This window comes from Rhinatrema bivittatum, chromosome 1, assembly GCF_901001135.1.
Source record: "Rhinatrema bivittatum chromosome 1, aRhiBiv1.1, whole genome shotgun sequence".
Taxonomy (NCBI): Eukaryota; Metazoa; Chordata; class Amphibia; order Gymnophiona; family Rhinatrematidae; genus Rhinatrema; species Rhinatrema bivittatum.
Window position 1 is genome coordinate 601,980,875 of NC_042615.1, and position 20,680 is coordinate 602,001,554.

A 20,680-nucleotide genomic window follows, 5' to 3' on the forward strand; every position below is an offset into this window, starting at 1 on the left:
TGTTGCTTCTTTACTAACCCCATGGTTTAAACTCTCATTTTACTATTCTATCTCTGCTACATATTTCTTATGCACCACTTAGATAGCTTAACTCTGTCTATACTCATAGAGGAGGCTGCTGCTTCAACTCCAAACTTTAGTAGGCAAAACAAATAAAGGATAATTCTAAAGGGCTGGGCCAGATTTGCTGCTGAATCACACAAGCCTGGCCAGAGCTTGTTGCGTGTGCCGGCCACGGTAGGCCCGCGGCCTGGCCCTCTCACCTTCCATTGCCAAATCCAGCGTCTACTGCAACAGGCCTCTGTGTTCCACGATGGGCCTCTCCACATGGCCCGTGGAGAGACGCCGTCGTCCAGCGCCACGCTCCTCCCTAGGAACGCATGCATCACAGCTACCTTTAAATGGCCCGTGGTGGGAACTTGGCCGCGGCCCCGGATGATGACGTTGCTGAAGCTCTGGTATATAAGGCTGAGCTCAGCTCCTGATAGTCGCCGTTGCAACAGGTCTCCACGCTGGTCATTGCCTCCTGGTGATTTTCCTGCATTCCTGGTTCCTGATCCCTGTGAGTTCCTGTTCTCCTTCGTTGCTACGTTCCTGATTCCTTGCCCTTCCTCGGATTGACTTCCTGGACACGACCTCTGCTTTGTCTGACCTCGCCATTGATCTTCTCCTGGACCCAACCTCTGCTTTCTCTGACTATGCCATTGATCTTCTCCTGGACATGACCTCTGCTTCGTTGATCACGCCATTGATCTTCTCCTAGCCCAGACCTCTGCTTTGCCTGACTACGCTACTGATCTTCTCCTAGCTCAGACCTCAGCCTTGCCTTGCCACCACTCCTTGATTGCCGCCAGCCCTGACTCCAGCTTTCTCTATGACGCTTCTACTGTCTACATCCTGGACTTGGCCTATTCAGGCTTTGGCCCGTTCTTGCTCGGGCGCCCCCTGTCTGACTTTGGTTCTATTGGCGCCCGGGTCTCTGGGACTCTGCCTCGTCCAGTACAGACTTCCCAGCTTTGCTGTTGCTGCCTCTGGGCTGACCTCTCTATCCTTCCATCGACGACGACGACATACGGAGGCCCATCTAAGCCCAGCCAGCCCCGGTACCCAAAGGCTCAACCTATGGGGAATGAGGGCTGGTATTGGTGAAGCTCCAGTCAGCCTCCGTCCATCAGCCCACTCCGCCTGCCGACGGTGGGGACCCATAGGATCCTTCCTATGGGTATCGTCAACCCCACCTCGGCCCAATGGTCCACCTCCTGCGCAACAGATCTGACCAAAGCTGACTGAAAAACATGAAGAAAAGCACCAAGGAGCCCCTGCTTCCAAATCAGAAGTTAACCCTTTTGAGACAGCTTCACTAAATACAGTAGAAGGAGTGAACATGCAGGTTGATCACCAGTTGACAGTATAACAGAAAACAAGAAACTATGCAAAATAAAGCATGAACAGCAGCATTAGTGACACAAACAGGCTGCTGTGGAAGCAGGACACTGTAAATAAACAGAAAATCATGTGTGGAGACAGGAATGCAGCAGTTCCATAGCCTTGTTTCTCTTTCAGGCTCCTCCACTATCCTTGGTTTCTGTGGTGGCAGCAGGAGCAGCAGTAGTAGCTCCCTGGACCTTCTCCTCTCTCAGGCTCCCCCACCCTTCTCAGTCTCTGCGGTGGCAGATCCCTGGGCCTGCTCCTTTCTCAGAGTCCTCCATCATCCTCGGTCTCCATGGCAGCAGGAGCAGCTCCCTGGACCTCCTTCCGCTGCTCTCTCAGACCACCCTACCTTCTACCTCCAAGGCACTCCTGTCGCCTCCTGTCGCCTCCCCTGACACCTCTGCCTCTCCAGTGGAAAGCACCCAACAGACCTCCTGCTGCTGCCTCAAGACCTTCCAGTGTTCTATACTATTGGCCCTCTCATCCTTGAACTGCAGCAATGCTCCTGGAGCATTAACAGTCACTCCACCCAGACACTATTCTCCTGGGGCTCTACCCGGGCCCCCTTAACTATAAATATAAGTAAAACCTTTTTATTTTATTTCACTTATGTGACGACTCAGTGAGCATGTGTATTAGAAGATTGTGTATGTGTGTGCTGAGTGTGCATGTCAGCAAGCTTGTGTGTGAGTAAATATGAGTGTGTGTGTAAGAGAGAGCCAGCATGTGTATGCATGCGAGTGTGTGTATTTGAATGAGCATGTGTGTCAATAAGAATAAGAGAGTATGTGTGTCAGCTTCAGTGAGTGAGTGTGTGTTTGTGAATCAAATGGACATGTGTGTGTGTGAGTTTGTATATATATGAGACAGGAGAAAGACTATGCACCCCCCACCACTGATTAATCCATGACAATCTCAAAGTTCATTATAATAAGGTGCGTTCAGCAAAGCCCAGTTTTAACTGCAGTTGTGTGCATGTAGATGGTAACTTTGAAACAGTCACGCGGGCACATATGTACGTACGGTTTCCGGCTTGCGTCCAGAAACTCGTCCATTTTATGACATACACGTGTATATGCACAAATGGTATAAAATAGGCTGAACGCGCACACACATGCTTGCAATTTTAAGTGGCACACGCATGTGTGGCAAATGCTGCTTCTACCATGTAAGTGGGGGGATTTTAGTAGATGTGCAATGGCGCAATTACCAGCTTTCTTTCCCAGTTTGCCCAGTTAAGGACTAGGTCTTCCAAACCCCCCAAGTTTAATAGCCTCTCTTCCCCCTTGTTAGCCCCAACCCTTAAAACCCTGCTGATATGCCTAGATTTTTTTATTTTATGATTTCCATGCCATCCACAGTAGAAGAAAAGTTATGTGGCAGGGGACCCCGGCGCACACGTGTGTGCATAAGTATTTACATGTTGGTTTCATTGTGAAGTCCAGGAACACACAAGCTCCACCCAGACCACACCAGGAGATACACGCATAATCGAGCGCCTTTTAAAATCCACTCGGCTTACGCCAGCCTGACGTGTGCATATCACCCAGTTTTGGCGTGAACTGGGCATTTAAAATTCACCTATTTTGTGCACAAATGTTACTTCTGATGAATAAGGAATTTTGCACACAAAAAAATGTGCATTTTCTTTCGGTCTTTGCATGGAAATCCCATGCTAATGAAGGCATTAACTATTTCCCCCAATATACAGGTCGATGCTATATCATGCGCTGAGCCTAGCGCACAGGTAAATGAGCTCTTGGACACGCATCTTGGATGCACTAGGCTAACACCCAATGCAATAAGAGGATTAGCGCGTCCAAATCATACGTCCAAACCAGTGCTCATTACATGTAAATGCATGTAGATGAGGCTATTAGGTATTCTCTCCCCATGCAAAAAAAAATCACTGTGCATCCAATGCGCACATTTTAACATGGAAAACTTAATGCCAGCCACAGGGCTGGCGCCAAGTCTTTACGTGCTCCGAGCCAAAATACTGCTTTTCTGTGGTCCCTCCTACTTAGTATATCCTGGGCTGGTACTAAGTAGGATGAACCTTAGAAAGCAGCATAAAAAAAAAAAAAATTGCCAGCGGTCAGGTTAGGGAAATGGTCACCCATTAATTGAGCATCCTTTTTCCTAACTGGCACTCAGCCACTTCTCCTGGGTGCCCGATGCCATGGACATGCTAGGGACTCATAATTTATCCCTAACGCATCCTTTTTAGTGTGACCCCCTCGTTTAAATAGTGCATCGCGCACTCAGGAGAGGTGGCTGGGTGCATGTTAGGAGAGTGGATGCTCAATCATGAGCGCCCGTTTTATGCGAGCCGATATTGCATCGACCTGTTAGAGAGCTGCACTGGCTTAACACAGGCTTTCTTAGCACTGGAAATTTTACTCCTGGTCAGAGGAGAGCAAAGTTTCCAGAGCTAGAGTCAGTCTACAAGCAGAAGCAAGAACTGGTGCTAGGATCTATAATCAAGATTTATGTGCAGAAAATATACTTTGCGCACACAATGCATGTTTTCTGCACATAAATATGCTTTAAGCACAGAAAAAATGTTTTCCCTGCTGAACGTATTTTTGTGTGCGTAAATCATATTTTATGTGTAAAAATCATGTTTTGTGTATATGAAAGTCTTTTGTGTGCATAAAAGATGAGTTTTCTGTACATAAATCACATCTGGGAGACTCCCTCACTCATCCTGAGTTAAAATGTGCGTTCAGCCTGTGCCGAGTGCACATTTTAACTCGGGATTTGTGTGTGCAGTCCATGAACTTTTTTTTTAACGCCCCGATGCATTAGTATACCATAGCTTTCTGAACATTTTAACCTGCGCATTAAAAAACTGTGCTGAGTTTCAGTGCACAGTTTTTAACTCACATCTTAAGACCCTGAGTCCAGGCTTGGAGTGACTGGAATTAAAAGTTCCCAGGTATGGGGGAGGGGTGATTTTTTTAATGTATATGAATTTACATTATTGGCTGTTGTTTGATGTGTCTGCCCTTTTTTAAATATTTTATTGATATCTGGAAACTTTAAAAAATATGAGTTTTTAATTATTGTATATTCTATTTGTCAGCTGTTTTCAAAATATTTATTTATTTGATTTGATTTATATTTTGCTTTTCGGCACTTCAAAGCAGATTACATTCACATACTCTAGGTATTTATTCTTTTTATTATGTCGTGGGTCCATGCCACTGGCCACTCTCCCAGTCACAATCTGGCTAGGATTCTTTTGTTTCGTTTGACATAGAAACATAGAAATGACAGCAGAAAAGGACCAAATGGCCCATCCAGTCTGCCCAGCAAGCTCCGTTACTTATCAGTTTCCCATATTTATCAGTTTCCCAGACTGCCAAGGTCAGGGCTCTTGGTTACTGTTTGAGTCCATTTTCCCTCCTCTCCCTGCTGTTGAAGCAGAGAGCAATGTTGGAGTTGCCTCAGAAGTGTAGTATCAGGCTTGATGGTTATGGGTAGTAACTGCCACATCAAGCAAGTTACCCCCATGCTTATTTGTTATCACAGGCTGTACAGTTCAATGATGGAGTTGCATCAACAGTATGAAGGCTTATTGGTTAAGAGTAGTAACCACCATACAAGCAAGCTACCTCCATGTATCTTACTTCATTCACATCCTCTAGCCTTTAAGGATCCACAGTATTTATCCCTTGCTGTTTTGAAATCTTTCACCATTTGTCTTCACCACCTCCTCCGGAAGGGCATTCCAGGCATCACCACCCTCTCCATGAAGAAATATTTCCTGACATTGATTCTGAGTCATCCTCCCTGGAGTTTCATCTTGTGGCCCCTAGTTCTACTGATTTCCTTCCTACAGAAAAGATTTGTTGTTGATCGTGCATCATTAAAACCTTTCAAGTATCTGAAGGTCTGTATCATATCTTCCCTGCTCCTCCTCTCCTCCAGTGTATACATATTTAGGTCCTCAACCTCACCTCATAAGTCATTTGATAGAGACCTCCCACCATTTTGGCCACCCTTCTCTGAACCATCTCCATCCTGTTTCTGTCCATTTTGAGATAAGCTCTCCAGAACTGAACACATTACTCCAGGTGAGGCCTCACCAAGAACCTGTACAAGGAGATTATCACTTCCTTTTTCATACTAGATATTCCTCTCTCTATGCAGCCCAGCATTCTTCTGGCTTTAGCTATTGCCTTGTCATATTGCTTCGCCATCTTCAGATCGCTAGATACTATCACCCCAAGGTTTCTCTCCTGCACTGTGCACAGCAGCCCTTCACCCCCATCACATACAGTTCTTTTGGATTACCGCACCTCAAATGCATGACTCTGCACTTCTTGGCATTAAATCCCAGTTGCCATATCTTCGACCAATCTTCAAGCTTCCTTAATTCTCATCTCATTCTCTCCACTCCTTCTGGTGTGTCCACAAATAGACAAACTTTACCTTCTATCCCTTCCACAATGTTGCTTAAAAAAGACGTTGAATAGAACCGGTCCCAACACCGATCCCTGCGGCACTCCACTTAACACTGTTCTTTCTTCATAGTAGGTTCCATTTACCATCACACGCTGTCTTCTATTCATCAACCAGTTAGTAATCCATGCCACCACCTTGGCGCCCACTCCCAAGCTTCTCATTTTGTTCATGAGTCTTTTATGTGGGACCGTATCAGACATTACTAAAATCCAAGTAAATCACATTGAGCGCTCCTCCCTGATCTAATTCTCTAGTCACTCAATCAAAGAAATCAATCAGATTCATCTGACAGGACCTTCCCCTGGTGAATCCATGCTGTCTCGGATCGAGCAACCCACCAGATTGTGGATAGTTCACTATCCTTTCCTTTAGCAGAATCTTGATTAATTTTCCAACCACTGAGGTGAGTCTAACTGGCCTGTAATTTCCAGCCTCCTCTCTGCTCCCACACTTGTGAAGTAGGACCACTACTGCTCTTCTGCAGTCACTTGGCACCTTTCCTGTTTCCAGGGATCTATTGAACAGATCACTCAGAGGACCCACCAGCACATCTCTGAGCTCCCTCAGTATCCTAGGATGAATCTCATCAGGCCCCATGGCTTTGTCCACTTTAAGTTTTCCCAGCTCTTCCAATACATTCTCTTATGTAAATGGGGTTTTGTCTACTCCACCCCATCCACAGCCTTGTTAACTAGCGACAGTCTTCTCCAGGGTCTTCCTAGTGAACACTGAACTGGAGTATTTGTTTAATATCTCCAACTTGTCTTTGTCTCTTTCCACACTTTGATCCTTCTCACCTTTCAGTTTCACTATACCACTTCAGACCTTTCTCTTTTCTCTAATGTATCTGAAAAATGTTTTGTCACCTCTCTTAACCACTTTGGCAATCCTTTCTTCCGCATGATTTTTTGCCTTCCTGATTACTTTAATCATCTCCCTCAGTTGAACCAGATATTCTTCTCTGTGTTCTTCTTTTTGGGATTCTTTATATTTCTTGAGCGCTGTTCTTTTTATTTTTATTATTTCAGCCACATCTTTTGAGAACCAGATAGGTTTTGCCTTTGAAATTGCTCCTTTTAGTTTGGCCCACAGTTGCTCCACTTCTTCCATTTTCTTGCAGTCTTCAAGTTCCAGTTCCAGCTCCAGGAATTTCCCCATTTCAACAAAGTCCGTGTTTTTTAGTTCAAAACTCGGGTCTTTGTGTGACTTCTCTGTAACCTATTTGTGATATCAAACCATACTGTTTGATGATCACTGGTGCTGAGGTGGTTCCCCACCAGGACATTTGAGACACTATCCCTGTTTGTGAGCACTAAGTCGAGAATAACTTCCTCCCTATTGGATTCCATAACCATTTGTTTGAGCAGAGCCTCTTGCATGCATCTACTAACTCTCTACTTCTGTTAGATTCTGCAGAAGGGATCCTCCAGTCTACATTTGGCAGAATAAAATCTCCAACAATCAACACTTCTCCCTTCCTTCCAACCTTTTGGATGTCTTCTACCAGCTCTCCGTCTAGTTCTTCCATTTGAGTCAGAGGCTTGTAAACCACTCCAGTAAAAATGGATGTAGCATCCTCTTTTTTTAGGATGGCCAATAATGCTTCTTCTCTTCCCCCTATTCTTTGCAGTTCAGTTGCTTGGATATTGTTTTTGACATAAAGAGCTACTCTTCCCCTGTTTCTGTCCTCTCTGTCCTTCCTTTACAAATTATAGCCCGGTATGGCTGTATCCCAATCGTGAGATTCCGTGAACTATTTCTCCATAACAGCAACAATGTCCACATCCTCCTCCACAATTAGGGCTTGCAGGTCTGGGATTTTATTGCCCAGACTACAAGCATTTGTGCTCATAGCTTTCCAATGTCACTTGTTCGGTCTACTGCTTATCTTGGACTTGTTTTTTGCCTTATTCAGATGACTTTTGTTATCTTCTTCCCCCATTTCCTTTGTTTTTGTATTTGGCTTTCTTTTTGTTTGATTTTTTTGGGGGGTGACATTCCAATGATCTTCTGCCACCCCCATCATTTAGTTTAAATGCCTTATGGCATAGGATTTGAATTTATCTCTTAGTATCCTTTTTCCTGCCACAGACAGATATAAGCCATCTTTGACAAAGAGTCCTTTTCTGTTCCATAATTTGCCCCAGCCTCCAATATATCCAAAACTTTGTTCTTTACATCACGTTTTGAACCATGCATTGAATTTATGTATACAGTTTAGTCTCTCCCCTTTCCATGAACAGGTAAGACTTCTGAAAAGGCAATAGTCTTTGCCATGTGACTAATCTACTTCGCCAGAGACTGGAAGTCTCTCTGTAGCACTTGGATGCTGTTTCTAGCAAGGTCGTTTGTTCCCAGATGGATGATAATATCAACTACAGGGTCCTTGCTTTCTTCTTTTATTGCATTAACTATTTGAATAGCGTTTCAACCAGCTGATGATCCCGGAAAGCTTTTAACTATAGTGTTCTCATCAATAAGAGTACCTAAATTAGCGTCTCTGATGACTGAGTCACCCAGCACAATGAGCTTTTTCTTATGGTTATTGTTTGTATTCTGCAATTTTTGCGTGCATTGGGTTTCTTTTTTCTTTTCAGATACCTCTTCAATCTCCATCACTTTAGCATCCTCTGAAGGACATCCCACCCAGGGTTGGAGGATCACCTTACTGAAGTCAGTGTTGCCAATATTCAAAAGCCATTTAAACCAATAACCATTAGCCATTAGCCGTCTAAAATGTAGCCGGACAAAAGAGGCATTCTGGGGACGTTTTGGGGAGGAGTTAGGTTATACGGCTAACTTAGATGATTTTTAATTATAACTGGCTAGGTTAGCCGGATAACTTTATATTACACTTCCCGGGCAGAAGAAGCATGATGTCAGCAGAAGCCAATGAGGTATGATTGTGCTCCTGGCTGGGGATGATTTTGAGTTTTGGGGAGTGGGATGGGAGGGTCTGGGGAGGTGGGAGGGATGCAGCCAGCCTATGGATGGAAAGGAACAGGGGTGGGGAGTAGGATTTATATATTCTTTAAATGGGAAGATGTGCGGGAGGGACCGGCGCCCTGATGATCACCACAGTTTCAATTGTTTTTGAAGAAGTTTGCAGGGTGGTGGTGGTGGGGGGGGGGCATAGCTTGACTTGCTCATATAAGATATTTGGCAAAGGGAGGAAAGACTCAGGCTGAAGGCCCTTTTACTTTTCTTCCCCCTACCTGTGATGGCATTAGTTAACCCAATAATTCTAAAAGAGATATCCGGCTAACTTGTCCACTAAACGGCCAACTGAAATGACCCCTGGTGTGTTCAGGAGATATTCATGCAGGGATTTCCTTTTACCCAGGGAATAAAAAAATGTCCCCAGAATCCAATAAATACTTTTTACTATACTTTTAGCACTTTTATTTACCCAGCAGATTGCTCCTGCGCCTTTATCCTTCTAGCTCAATCAGAACCAAGAAAGAGCCTCTCCTGGGGCCCTGAATCCAGCCACCAAATGTCATCCTTAAGCAATGACCATGACTCCCTTCCCCTGGGAGCTGTAAATGGTGCCTCTGCAGTGTTCCCAGGCCCAGCCGAACTGCGAAGCTGAAGACCCATCTTAGGGAATTACACTAGGGACCTTCCACATGGTGGTGTACAGCACTTACAACTGAGCCACCAGCCAGTCCTAGCTATTATTTGTATTTGTACACTGTGTTTTGATTTTAGTTGGCCGAGGCTTATCGTAAATAGTTGGCTGCCTAATAAGCAATTTTGGCTGTGTGATAATCTGTTGACCCCTTCCAGCTGTTTTGTTGAGCCATCAAAGGCCAGTTGCAGTGTAAGCTTGTCTCATAAAAAATAATTCTGACCAACCCCCAAAACCATGCCAGTCAGATGCTGGCAAGAAGGGAGCTCCATATATTACTGAGAAACTCTCTTCTCCTGGATATGCATGAATGAATGTTCTTCCTGTCGAATTGTTATGAAATTACTAATCATAGTTCCTGGGCTATGGAAATGGTTGGCTGTCTGGAATTATTCAGTCCACAGCATTTTTCCCCCTCAAGCTGCAAGCCTGATATTTGGCTCTGTTGAGTGAAAATTTAGTCCTGTGTATAATTTTTTTGTATGCCTCTGAATATTGTAGAATAGGGGCTTATGCTGGGCTTTTAACTGGAAGTACACATTGCCTACTATAACCTCCCTTTGTTTCTATACTATATATGTAAGATAGGAATGTTGTGCTACTGTATCTTTATAGTTGTAAAACCATATTTTCATTTAAGAAGGGGGTCAACTGTTTCAGGCCAATGACATCATTACTTGCAACCAATGAAAACCAATACCAATTCTGCCATCAACCATGCAATGGGTTCTTATAATAGCATCAGAGAGCAACTATAGACTATTGTGGGTAATTTCTGGATCTCTCTGAAAAAAAAACCAAACCCTAACAGGTGTCTTGCTTCATTGTGTTTAGAGTATAGATGTATCCTATGGGGTAAGATGCAGGGACAAATCAACAGGGCCAGGCTTGGGTGTTAAAGTAAAGTTTATTGATTTGATAATAATTAAATGAAAGTCCTTTTGTCCAAAAATAGTGAAATTACATTTGACTGTGATACATGAATGATTTTCTTTGTAGTTCGATGTCCTTTGTTCAGGCATCTGGATGGAGCTTCCGTGATGATTTTACTTGTACAAAGCTCACCCAGTAGCTAACCGGGAATCCTATTTGAGGGGGTCCCCACTTCAAGGCAAAAAAAATCCTACCTTACTCCATCTCCTTTCTGGACACCCAGTCCGTCCTGTACCGGAAATCCGGTTGGGGTCTCCTGATCTTCTTTCATCCTTAGTTGATATTGCTGGGGACTTCTCTTGGAGAAAAGTCAAAATGGGATCAGGCTACCTCAACATTGCAATCCCTGTTGGGAAGGGGATCCAAAAGCCTCCCCATACTGTTCGTGTCCAAAAAATACTTCTAAAGTCAAAGCTGGATACACCTTCAGCCATTACTCTCTCTCGCAGCAGGATCTGTCACTGGTGCTTGTCCACCTAGGATTTAGAGTGGACTCACAGGTTTTTGGTCCTCTGGGTGAGAGCCATTTTGTCCCAAAAGGGGATCAGGCATAAAAATCTCTCTCTTCTCTAAATTAGTGGAAGAAGGATCCTCTGGCAGGGAGTGTCCGGTGAGGTGTCCCTTCTAACTGAAACTCCTCCTGGGTGAAGCTGGGAGGCCTCACCAGGGTGTAAAGCTTAAACATCTTCACTGTACCAAGGCTTCCTAAAACTGATCCCAAAGAGTTCTAAAATAGCTAAGCTGAATAGGCTTGAGGCATCCAACCATAGCTGTCCAGGTTGGAGGAACTGATGGGTAAGGGTTTGCAAGGCTTATTGATAGTGTGTTTTATACAGGGCCAGTGACATCTGATGGCCAACCCATAGGGGTGCCACACAATAATACCACACTTTTTAGAATGGCATTTATATTTTACTATGTCTTCTGTATCTTTTATAAAGGAGTTTTTATGTGTCAACAGAAAGTACTGACTAGCACTGTTTATTAGCCTTCTGATACTGCAGTCCATTAATACTTGTCTTGGCCTGATGAGATCATGTTATGGCTCTCAGTCAGAGTCTATGTGACAGAGAGAGAATAAAATAGCTTTGGAAGAAGGATCAGTTAGGACTGGTAACTGGTACAGGTAAGCAAAACAGGAGCATTTTACATATTCAGTAAACAAGAGAAGACACACTGAGGTCCCTATTCAGAGGCATTTAGCCAGATAACTCACAAGTTAGGTTAAATGCTGATTTTTGAATACTTTGGGTACTTATCCTGCTAAACTTTAGCTGGATAGCTCATTGTCTGGCTAAACTTTAGCTGGATAGCTCATTGTCAGGCTAAACTTTAGCTGGATAGCTCATTGTCTGGCTAAAATTTAGCTGGATAATTTAGGGGCATTCCAGAGGTGTTTCTGAGTGGAGTCGAGCCAAGCAGCTGCCATAAAGTTAGCCAGATAAGGTTAGCTCTCTATACTCAGTAGTGAAGCTGCAATACTGAATATCCCTCCAAAGTTATCTAAAGTTTATGTGGCTAACTTTGCAATCTGGCAAGTGACTCATTATGGACTTCACTGTGACTGAGCAATGGCAGCAGTAGTTTACTAGAGAAAAGTAAATGTGGAAGGGATAATGATCACTGGTTTATTAGATCATCGGTCAAATACTTTAAAGCTCCATTCAGCAAAAGTGAGATCTTTCTTTCTTAACATTTCTGCCCTAAGAATCAATATTATTTTATGTTTGTTTTGATATATTTATAAGCTTGGTGATTTATTTTTCTCTTTACTTTCCCCTACAAGGACGCTATCCTTCTCCAGCTCTTAGCAGGGAGTCATTATGTATTGCCTCTAGTTACTACCTGTTTTTCCCACACTCTTTCTTATGTGCAGGTGACAATTAGTTTTAATGCTGATCACTGACTAACCACTAGGTGGTGTAGCAGAGGTGATTCTGCCTCCAGATGCTATTTTGACCACTATCTAGGCCTGTTTGCGATTCTGAGGGAGAAGATCATTCTATCAGCACTCAGTTTATAAAACCAGATGACCAATACATTTGTATTTGCAATGTTTTGTATCAAGTCTTAGAATTATGTCTGTTCTATCCCAGGGCACTAGCATGAGTGGGAAGGTTCATTTTTCTGTGCACCAGTGCTGTTTTGTATGTGCTAATGCAAATGGTGAGGGTATATGCTTAGGGAACCCAACTTTTAAAACTGTCCACGGTATTCTGTTTGCATGCATAAATGGGCTCACAGAGATTTATGATAGTATTTTATGAACTGTATGATGGGAACTGCACAGTTTATAAAATACTGTTTATTTCTGCCCTGAAAGTACATATATATGTTTTGGTACTTGTGTACATTTGTAATGCAGGAAAATACACTTTCTCTACCCATTTTAAAAAAATGCACACATATTTTATGTGTGAAATAATTGTAATGATTTGTGTGTAATAACACAAATGCAGAGGCAGGTATATTTTAAAGTATGTATGTAAACCGTTCTGAAAATACTTAGTTCCATGCGTATTTGGAGTCCAAAGTTTGCTTATAGCGCTACCAGTCAGAGGCGTACCTAGAGTATTTGGCACCTGGGGTGGATATTTCTTTGGCATTCCTCCCCCCAATATATAATTTTAAAATTTCCTAAACATATATAAAATATTCCAAAACAGCAGACACATCAAATAACACCCAATAATTAAAACTAATAAGGATTTTAAAAAATCTCTCACTCTCCATATCTGTCATCCTAAGATTGTTGAAGATAGGGGCACACATGCATGCACACACACACACAAAATATGTTCCCTCTCTCTCATACACACACATACATGCTTGGTGAGAGACAGAGGGAGTATGTTTGTGTGTGTGAGAGAGATACACACACACACTTTCTTTGTACCTCTCTCACACACACACACTTCCTCTGTGTCTCTCTCACACACAGACATGCTTCTTCCATCTCTATCTCTCTCATACACACACACGCTTTCTCTGTGTCTCACATGCCTACACACACACACATGCTTCCTCCCTCTATCTCTCTCTCCCTCTCTCTCACATGCACACATGCAGACAAAAACTGAACTGGAAACCACAAGCCAGATTCTGTATGCAGTGCAATAGTGGAAAAGCAGAAAAACACTATTCCTCAAAACAATACAATCAAGAAATATAAATCAATCAGAATAGTAAAACCATACTAAAAATATATACATTTCAAAACAGCTGATGAATAGAATAATATTCAATAATTAGAAGCTCCTTTACAAACTTTTAAATATTTCCTAAACATTGATAAAATATTTCAAAACAGCAGACATCAGATAACACCCAGTAATTAAAACTAATAAGGATTTTAAAAATCCCCCACTCTCCATACCTGTCACCCTGAGATTGTTGTGAACTGGGGGTACACACACAAATACAGAGACACAAACAAATTATACTCCTCCTGTCTCTCACACACATACATACTTGGTGAGAGACAGAGGGAGCTTAGGTGTGTGTGTATGTGTGAAAGAGACATCCACATACACACATATACACACACCCGCACATCCTCATACACACCCATATACCCTCATATACACACACCAACATACCCTCATTCACACACCCACACCCACACACCCTCATACACACACCCCCACAACCCTTCCCCCCTCATACCTTGGCACTTACTCTCACAGGGCCAGTCTCTCCCTTCTGCTGCCAGCTCCCACCGGCTCCCGGAGTGCCGGCGGCAACACTGGGCCTGTTCTTTGTTACCACGCTGGCTCCAGGAAATGCTGGCGGCACCTCTGGCCTCTGCCACTGCAGCTCCTTGCTTTTGCTGGTGGGGTTTCCCCCACCACATCACTGTTCTGTGCCGCCGGCAGGACCTTCCTGCCAGTGACAGTGGCACCCCTCTCCCTGTTGCCACCTGGGGCAGCCCACCCCCTTAGTATGCCTCTGCTACCAGTTCATTCAGACCTTCACTAGTTCACTTAGGTTCTCTTGCACTTCACCCTTAACCTCCACCAGATCACCCAGACTTCCCACTCAAAAACTGCAGACAAAAGACAATTCCGAATTCATTGCACTCATCAATTATTCAGTGAGATCAAAAAGAGTAGGATAATGTATAAATGTTGGTGTTTTAATGTTTTGTGTTAGTTTGTAACTATGAACTCTATAACAAATGTTATGAATGTGTTATTGTTCACTGCTTAGAACTAATGATTTGCAGTATACGAATTTTAAATAAATAAATAAATAGATAAATTAGCAGGTATGAAAGTGTTCGGACAAGTTCAGTAATGTATGCATGTATACCTCTTCCACAATATCAGCTTGTGTGTGCACTTAAGAATCCCACCCCAGAGCACTCCTAGATTGCCCCTGTTTTCCCTCTTAAAATTTGCATTCAATACTGCAATGATGCCCTTACTTTGAGGTTTATAAAATATAAACGTGTATACATGCTATTTTTATGTATTCAATCCCTGCTTAAGGCTTTGAAAATTTTCTCCAAAAGGAATGGTAAATTTGTTCTAAAATATTAATTTCAAAATGGAATGGAAGTCTCTGGAAGTCTCTCTACATTTTCAGATCAAACCATTGAATGATTCAGGGTTCAATTAGTCATATTTGTTGGTGCAAGTATGATGCCTCAGTGGCAAGCACTATGCTGGCTTGACCGAGGGATTCTGTAACAACAGCTGCAGAATCTGCCCTGGCCACAGCATTACAGGAAACTGTTCAATCAATCAACCTCTACTCTCTGTAGGCTATGCAAGGCTTTCTGCTTCTGTCTAGTGTATAGCCTTCTCTAATAGCTATACAAGGTGGCCTAATCTGGACCTTGCAGGAGAGCAACCTCCTTTGCCAACCATGCTAGGTCATCGTCTCCTTTAGTTATGCCAGGCCTCCTCCCCTGTTGGCCATGTAAGACTGCCACTACTGCCAAACACACCACACCACTGCTGCCAATACAATACCACACCCAACACATAAACATAATAATAATTCTTGCCAATGCTGCTCTACAATCAGTCAGATAGCTATCTGCTATATGAACCATACAGCATGGACTCTGACTTCAAATTCTTGTAGTTGCTGTGGTACCCACAGCTGCTCATACAACTGAGACATAGGTGACAGCTCTGTGGGTGCTTGAACACCACCAATATTGTCTCTTGCATTCTTGTTGATTGGCAGCTGGGAGCTCCTGTTGCGTCCGTCGGTCTCAGACGGCTTCGACCCTTGTGCCTCATCTTTTTCTCTGCTCTCCCCGCTAGCCTTGGGAAGATGACTGCTGCCGCGTCTGCAAGCCATGTCCTCCGGCATCCCCGGAATGGCTATGGCAAAATCTCATGCCATGTTTCTCCTAAGGGCTCCTAGGTTGCACGCACGCATGCCACCCACGTCTTTATCCACGTCATGGTGGGAACCTCGGGGGCGTCCCCCTGGAGTGACGTCACGCCGTCCGGGTATTTAGCCTACGCTTGTTTGCTAGCTCGTTGAGTTAGCAAGGATTAGATTGAAGGATTGGACTCGTCCGGTCTAAGCTGCTCTGCTGCTTCCTTGCTGCCGCTGGAAGCCCTCTCTGCCCTTTGGGGTATACTCTAACCTGGGTACCCGCTCCTCGGGGGCCTTCTGCTTTCTTTCAGGTGCCTTACTGGGATCAGGTACTCGCTCCTCGAGGGCCTGCTCTCCCTGCCTCGGTACCTGTTACCATCGACTTCTGCCTGGTGGAATCATCAACCTCACAGCTACCATCTAGTGAGTAATCTAATTCTCAGTCTGTCTCACCTACAGCTCTGCCGTGCTGGGAAACCTACACCTGGATATCCCTATACCATCTTGGTGAGACAGGTTCCCTCAGCTGAGGGTCCTTGGACTGCTTCCTCTGGATCACCTCACTACTGCCACCTCTGGTGGTATACATCAGCTGTACAATAAAAGATAAAACTCTGTGTTTGTGCGTCCTGAGTCTAGCCCAGTACTGTGGCTCCCCACGGGGCTCCTCCTCGTGGGCATGGTCATTTCCCACAGTACCCAAGAATCCACTCAAACACCTCGAAACCATAACAGCTCCATGTTGCAGGGCTGCAGGGAATGGCAGTAAGAAAGTGCTTTTGACTCCCTACTACTGTTCTTGCCTCCCCCTGCAACCTATTAGTTGGCTGTGGAATCCCTGACCAATGGAATACTGGGGAGGTCAGGCAGAAAGCACTTGTGTCTACTCTGATACTGCTTCCTCCTCTTTCTGCAGCTTATTGGTTGGCTTTGGAATATCTGACCAATGAGCTGCAAGGGAGGGCAAGCAAGATGCTTGTATCTCCTCTGAGACTGTTCTTGTCTCCCTCTGCAATCCATTGGTCAGATATTCCACAGCCAAATAATAGGTTGCAGAGGGACCAGAGAGCAGCAGCAACAGTATAGGACAGAAAGGCTTCCTGAGGTACAGTGATGATGGGGAGAGCTGCTGATAGAGGAATTAAAAAGGGAAATAGAGATGGAGGAGCTATAAGGAGGGTGAGAGAACAGAGGGACAGAAGAATTATATGGAGGGTGAGAGAGAGGCTGAGAGAACTGCTGGAAGATGGAGAGAGGAGGAGAAGTAATACAGGCTGGGAGATGGAAAGACTGATTGTGAAAGGAGATACTTGCTAGGAGAGAGAATACTGCTGTGAGAGTCTGGGAGAGGAATTGAAAGAAGGAATTCTGGCTGGGAGAGGAGTAAGTGAGGAACTGTGAGGGGAAAGAGAGAGACTCATAGAAGAGCTGAGGGAGAGGAGTAGACATGGGTTGGGAGAGTAACAGAGAGGGCTGAGAGGGGACATGGGCTTTGAGAAGGGGAAAGGGGATACAAGCTGGAAGAAAGGACATGGGCTTTGATAATGAGCAGAAATTAGTGGTTGGTTGAAGGGAATTTGAGGAAGAGAGAGATGAAAAGGATTGGGAAAGAAAATGTGGACAGAGAGGAAGGAGAACTGATAGGGGAGGTAAAACAAAAGAAGGGTTTTGAGTGGAGAGGATGATGGTGGAGGGAAGAGGCATGAAGGAGTGAGGTGTCAGGCAGGAGTGAGACTAAGAGACTAAGAGAAGGTGAGATGGAACCCCTTGCCCGCAGGCACACGTGCACTTGCTTATTGGCCCGTGCCCAGGGACACGGCTATTTTATAACATACATGTGTATATGAGTGCCTGTTATAAAACAGCCTGACTGCCCGCTAATACTTATGCAAATTTAAGTAGGTATGCACCTGGGTGCGCAAATGCCATTTCTACAATGTAAGTGGGGGGATTTTCAAAGACATGCACCAACGCCCTTGCCAACTTTCCCAGTTCTCCCAGTTAAGGGATAGGACTTTCTAGTTTAATACCCTTCCTTCCCACCTGTTAGATCCGACCCTTAAAACCCCACTGATCAGTCTAGGTTTTTTTGTTCTATAAGTTAACCATCATACATAGCAGAAGAAAAGTTAACGGCAGTGGACCCCGGTGTGCACTACTGCGCATAAGTAGTTACATGCTGATTTCTATTATAAATCCAGGAATGTCCATGCTCACATCCCTCCCCTTTTTCTTAACTTTTCATTTGTACATGCAGAGGCAAATATGCACGTATCTGGCTGTCTTTTAAAATCTGCTCAGCACTCGCCAGCTCAACATATTCGCACACCCCATTATTATGTTATCTGTGTTCATAATTCCCTGAGTGGGGGAAAGACTATTCTTTTAGGCTCAGTGCATTGCATTTAGTAAATCCTACTGTAGATTTATTGTAAACAGCACTGATAATCACAGCAGCAATAATCATGCTGGAAGCATTGGACGGTTTCCGACATAACTTTTACTGATAAATGGTGAAAATGATGAAATTTCCTTACAGCTTTAGTTTCAAATACAATGTTACAAATTTAATTCTTTGAGTAAATTATATTGACAGGTCAATTAAATTCACATTGATAATCTGAGTACATGCCATTTGGTAGATCACTTGATATATCCGGGTAGGTTCACAATAGCCTTACTATGGAAATGTGCCCCTACGATGAGTTGTTGGAAATGGCAGGTACATGAAATAGCCTTGATGGAGAAGTTTACTCATTTATTGAAATGGCATATGCTGATATATGATAAGATCTGGTCTCATTATTGGAGATATGGGGCAAGTCAACATGAACAGGAAGATGGCCCTGTTTAATGACTCAGCATGAGATGACAACCTTTGTAGTTTATCCAACGTAATTGCTGTATTGGAAGGGAAAGTGTCAATGTAATGTTATATTACCTTCTGTGTGGATGGGTTTTTTTTATTTGATTTATTGGTTTTTGTTCTGGAACAAAATGAAAAAAATGAAAAGTTATTAAATGAAGATGGACTCTAACATGTATGTTTCAATGGAAAAACAAGATAAGGAATTTTTGACCAGAATGACAATACGTGCTCAGGATATCTGATCTGCCTGTTTAATTAAGAGCTATAGCTTCTTTCACAAACAATGAGCTAAGACTGCCCAGGATAGGGACAGGTCACAGACATGAAAACAACCCAAATCAACCCAGAGACAAAAACCAGGAAAGGGCAGTTTATCACTCAGGTCAGCTCACAGAAAAGCACTGATACCACAAGACAGCTTTGGGGTCAAGTGGTTGCAGAATCGAGATCAGCAGGACTGGGGGCAGTGGTATGAAATGGAGAAATGATACCATCCACCCCTCTGCTTGACTGTGCATGAGATTTTTATATATTCATGCTTTGCCTGTTAATAGTAGCCAGGGAGAGAGCTCAGTGGGCTGGCGAAAGAAGAACCATTAACACCTGAAGATGATACCTGAACCCGCACCTTCTTCCCCTCCCTACGAAGAAGTAGGTGATCTTCAGTGTCCTGTAAGACTGCATGTAAGGAAGCCTTCCTGTTACCAAGCTGTTTGTCTCAAACCTGTCTTTTCTTCTCCCATGCTCAGACTAACCTTAGCCCAGCAAATGACTAGGGCCATGAACACATGTTCCCTTCAGCAGAGACTGCCTTCGAAACTGCTTCAGGGTGAAACAGAAGGTAAACTTCTAAAGTTATGGGGGTAGTTAACTAATTATGTTTATTAATATACCCTAAGCAAATCAAGTGCTCTGATATGTTAAGTTTACTAATGATGCTGTATTTTACACAGTATAAGCCTATGCTGTGTTAAGGACTGTAAAGGCTTGTATTGCCCACTTTATTCTAACTACTAAACCTGATATGTCTGAAAATAAAGCAGTCTGATTCTGAGCAAACAGGTGTCCTTTCTTAGACTTTTTCTGATCGCATAAAAGGTAATAAGTGGTAAGTTTCTGTAGCATGTCCAGTATCCCTCAGTGAGAGAAAGGGAGGGGGAGCAGACAGCCTCCTCCCAACTCCCTTATATTGCTTACACTCCAGTATTGAGAGAGATTATATAGGGTTTGAATTTAGGGGGAATGGAAGTGAATTTCATGCCCATTATTCACAAAAATAAATAAAACATTTCTCTTTTATATTCTACAATATACTGCAGAGAAGCATAAAATAATTAATGTGACTGATGTATGTATGTATGTATGTGGCTTATGAAAAAAAATTGTGCATATACTTCCATGCACCAGTTCACTGAGACCTTTACCAGTTCACTCACACCCTCCTGCAACTACAGACCCCCTACCCAAAAATTGCAGGCAAAAGAAAAGTCAGATTTAAATATCCATGACTTGATTAGCAGGTGTAAACGTATGCATGCATTTGATGATGTTTGTGCATATTCTGTTTATAAAACATGTAAATGTGTGTGTACTTCTAAACCCCGTCTCTGAATGCTGTCGAAATGCCCTCTTTGTACATGCATACTTCACCTTGTGACAGCAACAAAATGCATGTAGTCCTGCCCATCTGAAAATTTTCTTACCACACACCAAGTCTGCTTACATATATATGTGCTGAATTTACATGGGCAATCTCCTGGGTTTTATTGATATATGTAATAATTTACAAGTGGTCCTGCTTTTGCCTTGACAGTAGTTTATGGCATTGTTAGTATTCAGGTACAATAAATCCCTGCTTCAAAGAACTTACAATCTAACAAGTACATTTTAAAAGGTGCGCGTATGCCCATGAGCAAAAATACGCTTGATTTTATAATGTGCATTACGCAAGTACCATTTAAAATACCCCTATCGCATGTACTCACACTGGCTGTGAGAGAGAAAGA